Raw genomic sequence first — 14,022 nt, forward strand, 5'->3', positions numbered from 1 at the left:
AGGCAATACACTAAAGCATCTGCTAGTGCCAGTGGTCAAAACATGTAGTTTTACCGTTTGTCAAGTTATCTTCTGTGCAACAGAGACCAGCCACTACAGTTGAAGGGTAATACATTTTTCTAAATTTTGGAAAGAGTTGAAGTGAAAAAAATGCAGTGTGGTAATCTAATACCGAAGTCATAAAATCACTTGAATAGCACTGCAGAGTGTTTCGCCATAGAAGTACCAACTGTTATGCGAAGAACCTTCAATGCGATGATTTGTATCGGTGATGTTTCGTACTTTGTTACATGGAGGTTTATGCATATTTTATGAACAATTTTATGGGTGTACAAAACTGCAACAGCTGCTGTTGATGATGCTTTGCTGTTAGCTGTTCAACAAGCTCTGTAGATAGCGCCTCCCGTTTGCCACTTGCTGTTGCCAGTACATTGCCCCTCTGGCTCACATAAGGCCATTGGAAAATGTACGAGATCTGTTAGAAAAGTATCCGACCCTTTTTTTTGCAAGCACTTCATGAATTTCGAACAAGCGCGCTTGCATTAGCCGATTTTGAACCTTCGTGTGCACGTGTGAATTTTTTCCCGCCTGGCAATTTTGTCAGTCGCTGAGATGCAGTGTTTGAGTGAGGTATGCACAGTGCTCTCATTGGTTTTTCATTGCAAGGAAAGTGAGGGAGCGACTGGAGCAGTGCTAGAATGCTTCCATCAATGACAGCACCTCTGAGAGCAGTCTCTAGAGTCCAAAGGGGACTACTTTGAGGGTGTTTAGGTTCACAATGCTCCAATAATGCCCGTTTTTGCTGTTCCACCAAAGTTTGGATACCTTTCTAACCGACCTCATATGATACCTGCAGATGCATATATGCTTTCGTTGAGTTACAGCCTCCTCTTCATTGTTGAATTTGTTGTTTCCCTAATTTTATTTCAGGCTGAGACATTTTAGCTATGGGACACAAGCTCGAGATTCAGATGTTGCCTCTTTCACTCACTTCATGGTTCAAAGGATACAACATTCATAAGGGTTGACAGGCAGGCTTGTTGGTACAAATTCATAATGAAAAAATTGGAAGTGCAAACCAACAGGACAACGGGCTTGTTTGTCTCTTTTTTTGTGTCCCGTTGGTTCAATTCATAATGAAAAAATTTGAAGCGCAAACCAACAAGATAACGGGCTTGTTTGTCTCTTCTCTTGTGTCCCGTTGGTTTGCGCTTCCAATTTTTTCATTATGGATACAACTTTATCGAATGTCTATCAAGGTTCAATGCAATATCGGCTTGGTCTCGCACGGGGAAACGTGAAAGCTTTGCCTCAAAGCTGCCTCGTGAGGTTGCTGGACTGCTCACATTTAGACGCCAAAGTTTGAGATGTGCAGAGCAGTAGCCAACCTCAATGAAAGGGTGTCCAGAGGAACTGTAAGCATTCTGGCAACATAACTACATTCCTATAACATTTGTTAGAGTGTTGCACGTCTTTTCTGGTACGAATTTTACGTGTCGTCCTGATGGTTGTTCGAATATATCCATCTCAGACGGACTGGATTATGGAAGTTGTTCATCTAGAGCTACCCCCAGAAAATGGCCTGTCTGCTGTTTTGTTTGGGACTAAGTGGTGGGAATATCCTTCTTGTGTTAACATATGCCTTTGTTTTTCTCATTATAGCTAGTGATCCTATCCTTATACATGAGGTATGTTCCTTATTGTACGAGAGGCATGTCCATGTTCAGCGCAGCATGTCTCTGGCCATCAAGTGTGTAGTCTCGTTTTTATTTGGGGAATATCACGTTCCGTTGGTGATGTGAGTGGGGAACTACAAGATGGTCGAGCTCACGTTTGGGGATCTGCCCGCTTTTGCCAGAATGTCCAAGGCTTCCTTGGGAATCGTGCTTTTAGCGTAGTATTTTCATTGCTGTTTCGGATTTGCATTAGACAACTTTGCATACCTGATTTTTTAGGGCCAGTGGAATATTGTTGCACCATAAAGAACGAAGAAACTCACTTAGCTTGGAAGCAGATGACGTGACTCGTCACCCTGTGGACAACTGCTGAAATTATTGTCAATATACCAACTATGCACTCGTGTGCCTCTGCACTCTTCCCGCAACATTTGGTGAATGTGCTGGGTACCACGATGGAGCTTTGCAGTAAACGTCATGTGCTTGACGCTACCCTGGAAAACCGACAGCCAATGTCTTAGTCAGCGACAATGGCAAACCAAGCGTCAACGGTTATGCCAGTCGCAACCACTTGCTGCTCGATGATCATACCTTCTCGCCCTACACGCCGAACCAGATCACTATCGTCGACCAGATCAATTTCTCGCCAAAATCTTACCACTCCCCGTCTTCGCCAGGTCATCGGACACGTTCGCCGCTCATGCACCACTCTTTGTCCCCATCCACTCCTACATCCACTCCTGCATCTGACCATGACCACAAGGTATAAGACGCCCCAACTGCGACTTAGCTTCCCTCCGAGAGGTACATTTCCTCAAAGCCCCCATGCGCAGCTTCGTTGCACGTGCCTGCCACATGCACATCTTCCGTGACATCGACGGCACACGACACCGTGGCCCTATCCGACTCTACAACGGCTACCTGGCCGCACGCCTCGGAGTCTGGTGCAGACATCCTTCCACCCGCTATTCACCTCCCGGTCGCTGAACCTTCACCATCCCCAATGTCCGAAGGGGACTCTCTACCAGCCTCAACGGTCTGGGCGTCCTGCCAGCAGCTACCAGCATCGCCCTTACAGTCTCTCGCAGCCGAAGTTAAAGCCACCAGCCATCGATTCACGGCCAAACTTCCGAGAGGCTGCGAGTATGACCGACGCTCCTGAGGAGGATGTGCCTGGTCCGCCTATGTCACAGCAGACCGCAGATCTCACGCCTGCCATACAGGCACCCGTCTCCATACTGACCTGCGCACGAACCCACGTGCACCGACTACTGAAGGTGCTTCCCCAAGTCAAGGTACGCCCACAGAGCCTTCTCCAGAATGCACATCTGCTGGATCACATGACAAGCCTCCTACTGAGTTCTTGCTTCGCGCGCAGGGGCCAAATCGACTTTTGTACACCCACCCTCATCTCACCCTGAACGCACCTCTACCTGCAATGCTCACTTGCGACACCCTGTGCGCTCCCAGCTGGCCCCAGCTGGTCATCTTGTCACCCACTTGTGTTGCAAACACAGCGACCGAACGCTTACTTCTTCGTCCACTGCGCAACTCCCAGTGTCGCCCACCAGAGACCCACTGCTCCTCGATGGTCAGTACGTGTTGACAAACTGGACTTCCCAAACGGACACCTTGCGGATTGTGGTTCACGTGTATAGTCTCTTTCTTTGTTATATACACTTCTAATCACGCAAAGCGCTGGGGGGAGGCCTATACGCATGATTATTATTGTCATTTATCGATCACCGCACCGCGACTTTCGCGCAGCTGATGCTAACTCGAGCTGCGTGAGGATTAGAACAAGCTCACGCACCTGGCAGTTTCGGCGTGGCAGCCGCCGCCGCTCCACTTCGGCAATCGAATAAAGCAGCGAGTTTGACACGACCACGTTGGCCGCAGTGCCGTCTTCCTCTCTCGCTACAGGTGGATTGTCATTGTGGCAGATTATGCAGCAAGATACGCCATTGCACAAGCAATGCCGACCAGCTGAGCAGCAGATGTTGTGAACTTTCTACTCCCTGATGTTACTCTACGCCACAGCACCCTTCCACAGTTACTAACGGATCGTGGCCGTTACTTATTGTCAAAGGTTGACGATGGCCCTTTACACTTTTGAGCTTCTGAACACAAGATTGCTACCACATACCACCATCAAAGGAAGGGGCTCACTGATCGACTAAACCACACTCCTAAGTGACATGCTGGCCATGTACGTTTCCGACAATCCCCATCATTTTGTCCACCGCTTTACTGTACAATCATTTTGCTTACAATTCGTCTTGTCACAAAACCGCTCGATTTTTCCCATTTTTTTTGTATGGCTGCGGCCCTGTCTTGCCGTTCGACACATTCCTACCATTTGGTGTTATATTCTCAACGACCAATTACGCCCACGATGCAATCACTTCGGCCGTCCATGCCTGAGAGGTCGCTCGTCAAGACGTCGCAACCTTCTCAAAAGCGACGCTACGATCATCAGCACAAAGACACAATGGCCTCTTGGTTCTCTTGTACTGCTCTGGACGCCCTCGTGCCGTGTTAGCTCGGCGGAAAAACTTCTCTCTTGTCATTCTGGTCCGTACAAGACCTTACGCCAATTTTGTGACATGGTATACGAAATAGCACCAGCTGACGTGTTTTTGCTACGTCACGTCGATAGTGACGTTCATGTCGCTAGGCTCAAAGCATATATATATCGCCTTAACTAATGCTCCATGATTTGTACCCGGATGGAGCTACGCTTGCCGGGAGGATGATGTTGCACTAAAAAAAACGAGAAAGCTCGCTTAAATTGGAGGAAATTGACCTGACTGATCACACCCTGCGCAATCACTACAAATACTGTCAAAACACCAACTCTGCACTCATGTGCATGTTTTTTTCCTGCAACAATATGGATACTTCATCTGCTATTTCCGAATTTTCCATGCGCATGCTGCCTGTAATTTCAGCTTTGAAACCTGTCTATTCCTACGGCAGTGTAATTGTGGCCCTTGTCACTATTACATTACTCGGTCACGTCAACAAGCATGCAAAAAACAAATCAAAGCCTCCGCTTTGGCCTTTCGTCGGCCTCTGTTGTAGTCGAGGTGCACGTGTCCATGAATATTAGCCACTGCAACGGTGTTTCCAATTTTTGTTGAGATATAAATTTTCTGGCCATGCTGGTGGTAAATTGTGCCAAGTTTGTTGATAATTTGTTTTCTTATGGTAGTGGTTGACACGCATTCAAGCTGCGAAATGCATTGTGCTTTGGCTATTTCTTTTAAGGTGTTGTGCATACCCAGCTTGGTCAAAAGCTAGATGAAATTTTTTGGCTGTGCAGAAAGTGTCTTCAATGCAGGGGCTATCATGATAGATTATTGTGATAGTAGATGTACCTGAAATTTGTTACATGTACATAAGGTCTTGAATGTCCCCGAGCTACTTCTCAATAAGTCTAGTCGGTTAATTATGTGATAGACAATAAACACATGTATATTTACATTGCTTAGCCGGCTCTTGTTGAGATGTTGCCTCTTGCTTTCTCTTTGTAGATCAAAGTTTCTGGCTGGGCTAAAATAGTTTTCATTTTGTGGTCTCATGTGATACATTCTGTGATGCTTGTTGTACCTGAAATTTTACAAAGATGCTTCGGAAACCTTGAGTGCCCCAGCGGAGCAGTAACTTTGGTAATAAAATATGTGAAACAAAATAAAATCAAATATCTTTTTCACCAGGTTTATGTCACAATTTCATGCACACTTTGCGACTTTGAGTGAGCAATGAGTCTCTACCCTAGCCAATCAGTTTTCTACTCCAGACTACTGTATGCCATTTCAAAACATCGACACTGGGTGAGATACTGAACAATCCCTCAATTTCACACAGCTGCAGAAACCTGCATAAAGTATACACATCTTTCAGAACCAAACAGATATACATCTATGCAACTGCAAACATCCCATCAAGTTATACAACAATGTAACCCCAAATCCTAAGAGTGCATAACGTAAAAGGCACAAAGTATTTTAAGGGCTTTTTTATGTGTGTTGGGTATGCGTGAACAAGATATGCTGAAACAGACACAACAGAAGTCTTCAAAGTCGTGTACGAAGACCCATCAGAAGCACTCAACAAGCATAATTAAGCGTGCCATCGATATGAAACTCTGCGTGGTGCGTAATTTTGATTGAGTGTCTCACTTTTTGCACTCGCTACTTCGCAGACTTAGCACAAGCAACCTTTGCAAAATATTTGACCATTATTGCCCAGCTATGTGCATCAAAATGGATATATATATCTGCATATTTTGCAAAATGGGCATAAAAGTTTACTCTAAATTTATTTAAGGTGTGTTGCAAATAAATAAAAATGGGTTTAGAGCACGAGCATCGGCAGAGGGTGCTGCTACAGGTAGTTGCTTTCACTCCTTCCACATAGCAAGGTGTCTGGCTCTCATCCCCGTATTTTCATTACATCGTAGTTCATAAAAAAAGTTGGAGATTTTTAGCTGGGGAGCGACCCGATAACACCATCATGATTACCTTGTCATGTGCATACACACACACACACATGTAGTTCACCAAACTTAATCGCGGCCTTCAACAGACCATCTTACAATAGACTAATGAGAAAATGCAGACATGAGTAGCTGTTAGGTTCTGTTGGTACAACGAGCAAGTTTTGTTATTTTTGGAATGTCAGAGGCGTCTTCTAAACACTCCTTGATGAACTGACACCACTAGAGAACAACTGCACTTAAACCAGAACACATAACACCTAAAAAGACAGAAGATAATAGTGTAGAAATAATCACCCCTTCAACTGAAGAGAAGTCATGGAGAAAGGCATAAGCTAACTGCCTAGTGTCAGACAGTTGTGCACTACTTTGTTTTTAACATACTGTTATGTGCAGAGAGAAGGGATGACAAAGGAGCTGATCTCATCAAGGTAAATTATGAAGAAGATGCCTAAAGCGAAGCACAGCAGCCAATAAAGGGTACCTTAGCCATTCGTGTGTAGTGGCTCAAGGATTTGTCATATTGGGCAACCTCCCAAAGATCGGGCTATAGGTGCCAGCACCGCACCCGCGCAAGTGTGGATAGGCGGTCGACGGCGCATATACAAATACTCGCATCCGCGCTTCGTTCAGTGGCTCAGGGGCTGACACTATACTGCATTTACCACATGTACGCACATGTTCTCGCACCAGTAAACACATAAAAATTTTATATAAGAGTTCAGCAGAAAGCTTTCATCGATAGATTACGTGCATGACGGTGCTACAACAAAAGCCGGATTAATGAGACAAGCAAGTTTTTTTTACACAAATTATCACTGCCTTCACTCAGTCACTAACAATGCCACATAAACGCTGAAGACAATGTAACAAAGATGAAATTTTCAGATAAGTTACACGACATTACATATAAGGCATGCTGTCTGAATTATTTCCAATGTCTGGCTTCTTTAAAGCATTCTTAAATCTAAGCACACGGTTGCACACAGTAACTCTGTTTTCAGTACAGTTTAAGTACCGATGTGTCACTGTTTATGTGGTAGTAATATTCCTATGTAGCGATACCACGGCCAAATAAACACAACTAAGGCTCCTAGCACGATCAATAAACTACAGTGCTGTAATTGTACACCTACCCACAGCACCCAAATGTATGGCCTAGAGCCTGTTTTTTTTTTTTTTGCTACCAAGTCTCTATAGTAAAACGCTGCATTTATACACTATTTAATAGTCCTCATGTTTGGGAGGATGCCCAGAGCATTTTGTGATATGCTTGAAACAGAAAGCAACACCCACTCTGAAATTATTCTGGTGAATGGAAGGTACAACGACAATAAACGGCACTTTGGAAAGTTGCACTCGCTGATCTTATTACAACGCATAAGCATCCGAAAGATAAAATGCTCTCGTACGTCGTTATAGGCATAGGTAAAACAGTTACACTCGCACTGACATGACTAGACAAACCACATTTTGAAAATTTCCAAGACGTACGCGCACATAGAAGCATGACGTGGCTAGCAGACGACGCACGGAGCAATCCGCCGTCGATATCCAACACGCCATTCTCGTGAAGGTTCCTCCGTGGCTGCGGCTGTAGCAGATTCATAATCAGTAGATTGTCGATGTACTTCCACGGTAGATTTTGAGCCAGGAATGAATCTTGGAGCACACTCTTTGCCATATCGACGACCACTTCTTTGCGAATGCGGCTAGCCGCTGACCGTTCAACCAGAGAGGCTTAGCCAGAGAGGCTTAAAAAATTAAGCAGTGGCTCCTTATAGCCTTCTGCACGCAGCCAACTTTAATGGGTTAGGTGAATATATAGCACCAAAACACTTGATAATTTACATGTTAAAAGTTATTATATTTGCGCCACAGCGCTGGTTCAGTTTTATTTAAAAGAAAACGAATATGTGTGCATCCATGATCATCATCATCGGCGAACGTAAACTTTTACGTAAGAACGTAAAGGTTCCCGTATGTGTAGCAAAACGCTGCTAAAACTCGGGCGCCGGTAACACGGTAAAGTAAACCGGTAACACGGTAACGTAAAGAAGTATACGTACAAGCTAAAACTCCCCATTAACTGGGCCATTGATGGCGAGTGCATCCATCCATCGCAAAATACTCAGGATCACTGCCGGACACTCCGCGTCTGACGTGAAGTTCGGGCTTCACATCTAACGCGCAAGACTTCGAGATAGTGAAGAGTAGAGTTGCACAAGATTACATAATAACTTACCCTCGTTCAGCCATAATGGATCTCCAAGAAGCACCCTTCGTGCGACCACAACATAACGTCACCATTGGATCGGTATTCATGCTTAAACTACGTGTCTGAACAGCGGCTATTCTATAAAGTCATGTATGGGAGAAAGTTGAGTACTATGAAGCCTCCATTGTGTATCTCCGGAACAAGCTTGGTACAAAGGCGAAAAATAACAGGGGAATAGAAAGAGGCTTTAGTGAAAGTCGCTGTGGAGGCGCCATCTCTTCTGGTGAGAGCCGACATGTGGCTTTCAGAGAGGGCTTTTGTGGTGTGCGCTTGTGGTGGCGTAAACAATTAAACTTTTCGTGTTAATACACAACGCTGCTCCAGCGGCGCACATGATCCAATACACGCATGCACCGATTTCGTGCCTTTTGTGCCAGACATTATTGCAGCTAATAAAAATTATAAGCATCGCCAACGTACTAAGGAACACAGTGTTAATGAGAACAGTTTTTGAGGAGCTATATGTATACCTTTGCACTTCGTTTTTTTTTTTGTTACGTGAAGACTGTAGTGTTGCACTGCTGTCTAAAGTCGCAGTGTCTGCGACGGTAGCTTGGAAAGCACTTGATTGTGTCGTGAAACAAATATTGTTTTATGGCCTCCCAAAACCTGAGCACTGGCTATGAGAATCGACTACGAGAGGAGTTTATTGAAGCCATGGTGCCCGTTATATTCAGTGTTCGGCCGTATGCTTCAACGAGGTCGAGCTACGCTACACTATACAGACTCAGTCACAGTGAAAATACGTGAAGTTTATTGCAACCATGGTGGCCGTGATTGTTTTGTGGAGTCTAAATACATAGATATTTCTCCAAAATAATATCGACGAATGGGTTTATTCAGAGAAGCGGATATTGGTCTTCATTGGTCTCTCCTTGATGTTTCGTTCACGTCAAATTTAATTTGTTGTTTCTTTTTTGACAAGAAGGGAATATTTTAGACTGTTTTGTATTGGCGATATCACAATCTGAGTGCTAGAGGAAATTACCTACAACCTCGGTTAGGTCTTTCTTGCCAAAGAAAAAGAAGCGGTAAATGCAACTTGATGTCCATGAAAAAGATACCCCACAACATGAAACAAATGGCACAATGAATAGGAATGTTCTTTACCCTAAAGCTACGTCTGATGCAACCGTAAAGGTCAAAAGCACAGCCTAATAGAACAACCGCGGCATAAGTAAAGCTATTTCTACTTACTCTAAATTAGTAATACCTTAGTAAACGGATACTTGCAGTATGCAAAATGCTGAACAAAAATAATCGAAGCATGAAAAGTTCGCGGTGGAAGTTCAAGAGTTTCCGGAAGCGAAGCTCCCCCAGGGAAAATAAATAGGTCGGTCGCGCACAAGCCACAATTAATTCTCTTACAGCAAACACTCGGGCGAGGAAAGCTCTCCGTATTGGGTTATTGTTCAATTGTGTAAAAGGTGATAAAGTTAAAAATAGTGCACTGTTTATTGAAAACGTTATCTTGTACGTGGTATTCTTATTTACTCATCTTAAGCATTATAATCAGCCTACGTGAATTCACAGTTATACTCATGCCTACTCACATGTGTTCTGAAGCAGTATCAATTACACAATATTTATTTAAACAAATTTTGACAAAAGCCGTGAATTACTTAGAGGGTTGCCTTGAACACGACCTCCCCGCCAACTATCTTAGAGTTGTTCGTGGCCATTATATCCTATGTCGTGACATCTTTCAACAAAAATGTTCTTACTTATTTGTAATTACTCATAACTCGCACGCCAAGATACAGTACTAAAGTACATCAAAAATAAAAGCACCGATTACATGAGATATTGGTGTTAAATGTCATTGATAACGTGGTCGAACAAGCTAATAAGAGGCTAAACACCTAAGGAGTCCACTAACTCGGACTCAGATCGTCACGTATGCCGGAGTCGGAGCGAGTCCAGGGGAGTTTGGTGAGCTTGAGTCAAAGTGACTTCGCTTGATAAAAATTTTCGTTAGCTGAGTCCAAGTGCGCCCAGCAGGGGAAAACTTTGGTAAAACGACATCTGAGTAAATCCTAAGCATGAAATATATTTGAATGGGGAACAAACAAAGGCAACCGGCACATATGAATATTTATGAAGAGGTTCTGAAAATTGTTGAAGTGATAAAAAACGAACATTTCCAGGCAGCTATTGCAGGCTTTGTAGTTGAAGAAAAATTCAGTGTGGGTTTTTTAAAAAAGCTCGAAATCTGGAAAACTGAGATATGATTATAGGGTGCTGAAAAGAAACATATTTAGAAATTGTGCAGGGATTTTACGCATTCAAGCTGGCGGCGCTTTGAAATTGTAGTGGGACCTAGCTGGGGAAGGAAATACCTTGGGGCGAAATTCCTGTCATATCTCTTGCATATAAAGTCAGCAGATCTTTTTCGAACAGATTCAAGTTTGTTGATGTCAGAATTTTTATGGCGGTTTTAAATCACATTTCCATATTCAAGAATGGGGCGAATAACAGTTTTGTAGGTAAGAAGTTTGGTTTTCTGAGGAGCAGGATGGGGCGTACAATGATTGATTGATTGATTTGTGGGGTTTAACGTCCCAAAACCACCATTTGATTATGAGAGACGCCGTAGTGGAGGGCTCCGGAAATTTTGACCACCTGGGGTTCTTTAACGTGCACCCAAATCTGAGTACACGGGCCTACAACATTTCCGCCTCCATCGGAAATGCAGCCGCCGCAGCCGGGAATCGAACCCGCGACCTGCGGGTCAGCAGCCGAGTACCTCGTACAATGAAAAAGTCACAACATATTAACGGAGTAAAAAAAAAAATCATTAGTGGGGCAAAGCAGTCATCAGTTTGTCCGCGCTTTCGTCTATCCATTCTTTCGTGGGTCGGTGCGTTTGTCTGTCTCTGCATTAATCCACGCATCCGTCCGTGCGTTTGTCCATCTATGAATTCGTCAGTCCGTCCGTAAGTGAATTAGACAGACAGATAGACAGACAGACGACGGACGGACGTGGCCAGTGAATGATTCACGGTTTGCCGGTAAAAGCCTTCGAAGCTTGGCCGTTCTTATCATCATTCACACCATAGATATCCTGTGAGGTGGTTACTACATACATTGGTAGTGGTAACAAATGTATGTAACGCACAGGCAGTTGACGAACGACCCACGCCTTCAGGAGCTTCGCCCCTAAAAACGCTAACTCCTAAGGGCTTTGTTGATTGTGAGATCAATATATCTAGGCCATAATAAATACGTGTCATAAGAATAACAAGGTTCTTATATTCGGACACCCTACACAGGCTAACGTTGTTAAAACCATACTCAAAATCAACTGGCATGAACGTCTCGCAAATGACTAAATGAGTGTTTTGGAGAAGTTCTCATTCGTTCACCTAGATTTACACCAGTTACAAAATCGAGAAAATGAATCCTTAAGAATAAAATGATTCACTAAAATATAACAGTACAATACAAAAAGCAGTCACCTGCCAAAAGGCGCATTTCCACAGGGCCGTGCAAGAGCAGATTATTACTATAAAGTGGGAATAAAAAGGGTCCTAACACAGAACGCTGGGAAGCTCCTGATTAAACCAGCATTGAAGCTTAGTTGGTAGAGTTGAAACAAACACATCGTGAACGCTGCATAAGAAAGACAGATATCCGGCCAACCAATGATACATTTTTTAGTATGAGAAACAATTTCCGTAACAATTTAAGTTGAGTTCTAGTGTCGAAGGCCTTGGCGAAACCAATGAATATACAATCAACCTGGTCACCTATGTCTGAGTGAGTCTGAGTGAGCGTCGCAATTTTCGCAGATGTGTGACTGAGAGGACAGCCTCCCGTCAAAGTCACTACACAAAACACTGAGTCACGTCGCTGTGCCGCACAAGCACTACAAGAAGTAACGTGGGTGATGAGTGGCACTCTCTGGTATATCATAATATAATGCTGAGAGAGTCATAAGCAGCCCTGTTTAGAGACTAGCATAGTGTACAGACTAAGAAAACGTTATAGAAAAATTGAAAGCATAAATCAAGTTGAGGGAAGTGCCAGTGCTTTCTGCTACCCAGTCGTGTGCAATCGTCTCTTCCTTGAACGTCTCGCGATAGTGTTTCCTAATTCTCATTTATGTGATCATTTAATGAACAAAAATGTCGCCCAATATACTCAAATACGTTCGTAGTTATTCTATTTTAAAATGGAGACAATGAATGCGCTTGCTTTTGCTGTTTTATGAGCACACTATGTAACTCCGTGGTGATTGCAGAATTGTTACAAAGACTACGAAAGCGCAGTGAGAGACTGCGCATAATTAGGGTATACGTTGTTGTGGTGAAGTTTCAGGCTAAAAATAGGTGAGTTAGAGCAAAAAACAACTCAATACCGAAAGATTTTGGAGCTTACAATAGTAGGCTGATTTCAATCATGACGATGTTCGTCGTTAGTAAACTTAAGGTGAGAGGGAAGTATTGAGTGCGCTTTGACGTACATTTCGGTGCAGAAAGTGACGAGGTCACGATGAGACGTTATCACACTGCGTCTTCCTGTTTTCTTGTCCCAACAGGTGCATCAGTTAATGCACGTTCTAAACGCTGCGTTACGTTGACGAAACATGAATGGGACAGTTGAACGCACAGTTGATCTTGTTGCGCAACGCCCTTAAAGCTGGGGAACTGATTCTATCTACAGAATGCTGCATCGGAAGATCAATGAAAGACGAGAAAACGAGAGAGAACTTTCACAACATGGTCACACAGCCATTATGGTATTTTTCGTGGTTTACGCAAATGCGCAAAGCTAATATCCTAGTATAAACAAGTTCCATCAGCATGAGGAAGGAAAAAGTTAAGACGCACAGGAAGGAATATCCTGCTATTTCAGGAAGCATCTTGGGGCCCTGATTGCCAAGGTATTAGGGACAGGGCAGATGCGACAGTTTGTTTTCTTTAATCGGCGCGCTTGCCTTAATGAAGGTGACCACGAAAGCGCTAAGCGAGAATGCACGCACCCGTTAGCGCGCTTTTCTTAATGAAGGAGCCGATGCAATGAAGGTGCGTATGAGCATTGTCATGTGATAAAGCGGTGGCGTAATTTCTTAAATTTTTGGCCCTTTGTTTATGATCTAGGCTACAAGGTTCCATGTTTATTTATTCGGTTGCATAATAATTAACCTAATCGTAGGTAGTGAAGGCATATTTTATTAGAAAAGTGACGTAGCTGCCTGACACAATTGTAAGCAAAGAGGCTTACATCATCAGATTTCAACCTCCACGGCTCTTTAGAGGGGTGATGAACTACCACTCCGGCTTGTGAAAAAGAAAAATATCCTGCGAAATTCAAGCGCTGCTATGAATAGCTCAGCCAAATCATACAGTAGTGTACGGCAAGAAGAGTTAAAAAGCGCAGTGCAAAGTTTCTATTTCATAGGCACGCCAGTGGTCACTGTCTTTAAAGCTGTCCGGACGTTAAGGAAGGAAGGAAGGAAGGGAAACGAGACAAAGGAAAGTCATGGATAATAACCAGGTTGGTGCACCTAGCATGCAGATAACACTGCATTACCTAACAGTAAACTGGAAACAGTATACTAAGGT

Source organism: Rhipicephalus microplus, chromosome 2 (assembly GCF_043290135.1).
Source record: "Rhipicephalus microplus isolate Deutch F79 chromosome 2, USDA_Rmic, whole genome shotgun sequence".
NCBI classification, from domain to species: domain Eukaryota; kingdom Metazoa; phylum Arthropoda; class Arachnida; order Ixodida; family Ixodidae; genus Rhipicephalus; species Rhipicephalus microplus.